Consider the following 3785-nt stretch of genomic DNA (forward strand, 5'->3'; position numbering starts at 1 on the left):
AACATTGGTCTGAGATACAATTTAGACATCATCTAAATGTTACCTCCTACAACTTTGCAAATTGCATTTCCATTGATCTCTCTTATATATATCTCAATCTCATTATTGTACTCTGATGTTGGAACAAGAAACAACAACAAAAAATAGCATATGAAATACTAGTGGGAAAGTCCAAGAATGAATTTGACAAGAACATACCATGGCTTTCAAATTTAATGCAAATGTCATGGGATCATAATAATGAGCTCTCATTTCAGCAACTAGATCATTGAACCACTCTGAAACTACCATTCATTTCAGGAGTGCTTTATTGTTTTCTTGAAGGAAGACACCAAAAATCTCTTTGGCCATTCTCTACACCATACATGTGCCATATTCAAATGTCCATGAATTAAAAACCTTAATGAGTAACAAAATCCATTACATAATGGGTGAACATATTCAATTATGCCCTTCTACAGAACCATAACTATAATGTGAAAACAATATCACATGAGTTTGACTTAGCAACATCTCTACACAAACGTCATAAAAACTCAAATGAGAGACTCGACCTAGCAATTTGGTTGAGCACAAACTTAGGAAATAACTCATCCTAGTAAAATGTCAGGAAACATGCACTAAAAAAAGAAACTAACCTAAATTAAGCAAAAATCGGGTGATGACCAAAACCCAGTATGATTTTGAGGAGGATTTTTGACAGAGTTTGACTTGTATCATCATCTTAGAGAGCATCTTCAATAGTTATAGAGTCATGCTTTCATGTATGACATGTCATTAAATTCCTAGGGTTAACTTAAAAGATCAAAACTAGAAAGTCAATGAAGCTAACTATATTAAACCCTAAACCTGAAGGATGAACAAACACAAGGAACAACTCTAGATTCTAAATCCCAACTAACAACATAATCAATTGAAGGTAACCAAATCAAGCCAAAGCTAGTAACAAGAATACAAAAAAGACAACCACATTAAGCATAAGATTTCAAACAAAATAATCATGTATTTATGAACTGGAGACCTATGTTTCGCTTGATTGATTGATGAATGGGAGAGGTGGCATGACTTACAAGTGAAGCATTTTCCCTCCTCAAAAGCCTTGGTCCCAATCTCCCCAAAAAATCTACATAAAAATAACCCAAATACAAACAATTGTTTGTTACACAACTTTCACCAAATGATATTAACTAAACACTCTTCTCCCCAAATTTTACTAAACATTCCACATTGAATCTATGAAAAGAGGATGTGCACATCCAAAATAAGCCCAAAAATTAAAAGAATCCCAAATCATTTTTTGCAGAAATGAATCAAAAACCCATATGTTCTATGTTGTTACCAAGTGAAGTGTAGTCCTCAAAATCATCCAGAGTAATCACCGTAGTGAAAATGAATACAAAAGGAAAGAGGAATGCTAGAAGAAACACGGTGTAAATAGGGTGCAATAGGATAGATGGCGTGCAACAACCTTCACCTTCATAAAATCCATAAATCCATTGGTGGTGGAAATGGTGATTCAGGACATGTTAGGTGATATGTGAACCTGCATTATGAGATTTATTATTCCAATACATAGTCCTGCCTAGTTGGCCCTTTTTAAAGCAATTTGTTTGGCCTTATAATTTAGTGATCACCAGTCAAAATCCATCGCTAATATGTGCATAAGTCAGTCGCAACAAATCCATTCGGAAGAGAGGTTTGGTCAATGTCGAGAGATGAATGCATGCATAGTTTCCAATTATTGGTTCAATTCCATGATCTTTCCTCATTGAATCAAAGTAATGACAACCCTCATCTACTAGGTCAACTTGATTTCATCCAGAAAGGACACCAATGAAGGTAATGTGGTTTGCATTCATGCTTGCCTATAACATTCATGCAAAGATCTGAAGGGCTTCCTTGTCGTACCCATTTTGGGTATACGTTGTGATCATAGTGTTCCATGATACCACATCTCATTTTGGCATATTCTCAAAATGTTGGTGGGCATTCTCTATACTACCACATTTTTCATACATGTCAAGAAGAGCACTCCCTACAAAGACATCCAACTCAAATCCAGTTCTAATGACATGGCCATGAACCTGCTTACCTTGCTCCAGAGTTTCCAAGCTAGCACAAGCACTCAAAACGACCACAAAGGTAACATTGTCTATCTCAGTATCAATCCTTTGCATTTGACACCATAATTTCAGAGCCTCTTCACCTAGCCCATTCTGTGCATATCCTGTTAGCATTGCATTCCATGAAAATACATTTTGTTCAGGCATTTCATCAAAAACATGGCGTGCATCTTCCATGTTTCCACAACAAGCATACCCAACAATCATGCTTGTCCATAACACTACATCTCGTTCACACATCTTCTCAAAGATGTGCCGAGCATCCTCGACGCATCCACATTTTTCATACATGTCAACAAGGGAACTCTCCACAAAAGTGTCTGACTCAAAACCCCCTTTAATCACAGAAGCATGGATCTGCTTGCCATGTTGTAGATTAGGTAAGCATGCACAAGCACTAAGTACACTCGCAAGAGGATACTCATCTCGTCTTACGACCAAATGTTGCATTTGTCGATGAAGTTTCAAGGCTTCTTCAGTCGGCCCATGCTTTGCATACCCAACAATCATCACGTTCCAGGATACCCCATCTCGTTCAAGAATTTTGTCAAACAACTCATGAGCATTCTCCAATCACCCATATTTCACATACCCTGCATTTTGTCAAATACTTGGTGCGCATCTTCCATGCTTTGGCACTTGGAATACATGTGAAGAAGATGATTTCCCAGAGATAGTCCAACAACTCCTTCAACTCTAGTTTTGATGATATGGGCATGGACGCCTTTTCCCTTGGCCAAAGTCCTTTTGCCAATGCAGCGCTGCAAGAGACCAACATAGGGATTGGTGTTTGCAACATAGGGAATGGTGTGTGCAGAACTCTTGTTGGTACCTTCGAGAAATTGAGATGCTCTTGGTTTTTACTTGAGAGCAACCACAGTACTAAAACCAATGAATTTTGATATGGTTCCATGACCAAAATTCAAACCCATCTTACTATTCTCTACATTCTCCAAAAAACCCATCGACAGTTTTGCTCACTTACATTTCTGTGTATCTAAAATTGCCATCAGAGTATATTTCCCATAAAAAATTATCTAAAGGTTTTCGATCCACTAGTATGGTTACAAGCTATAAATTAAAATAAATTTAGACTTCATTACCATTTATATTTTTAACTCAGTCAAGCTCAGTAAACAAGGTTTCATCCCCGCCAAAAATGTAAGGCGGAGCCGAAATGTTTTGGTGGGAAATAAGGTACAATAACATGGATGTGTAGCTATTCAAATTACTAAATATTATACCCCTACCATCAAATATGACATTTATTTGAGTAAAACTATGAAATACCATGGAAAAAATATGCTTAGAGTTTATATCCAAAGCACCAAGAGTTAGAATACACTGATTAAGTGGTCACAATAAAAATAATACTCATTGGAAATATCATATCCACATGTATCATACATACCAAGTTAAAAGTAGTAGATAAAGCAACCTCTTCCTATATGTAGTGTCTTAGATGGGCAAGGCAAGGTGTCATCAAACCTCTTCCATAAAAAATAAATCCAATAAAAAAAGCATCATTTTTAAATTAACATTAATATCAAGGTGTAATTTGCATCATCTAATGTATACTAAATCTACTTCACTTGTATGATGTGATATTTTAATATGTGCAACATCTAATGTTCAAGCAATATCAAAATATCCATAGGATTT

General features: G+C 36.2%; 1 pseudogene; it reads right to left on the reverse strand.

The window, feature by feature from the left end:
• Positions 1-1955: 1955 nt before the first annotated feature.
• On the reverse strand, positions 1956-2633 carry LOC149246116 (pentatricopeptide repeat-containing protein At3g26540 pseudogene; annotated as a pseudogene).
• Positions 2634-3785: the final 1152 nt, after the last annotated feature.

The sequence above is a fragment of the Pinus tabuliformis genome, chromosome 7, assembly GCF_031772625.1.
Source record: "Pinus tabuliformis cultivar Carrire ecotype Pingquan chromosome 7, CPIR1, whole genome shotgun sequence".
NCBI lineage: Eukaryota > Viridiplantae > Streptophyta > Pinopsida > Pinales > Pinaceae > Pinus > Pinus tabuliformis.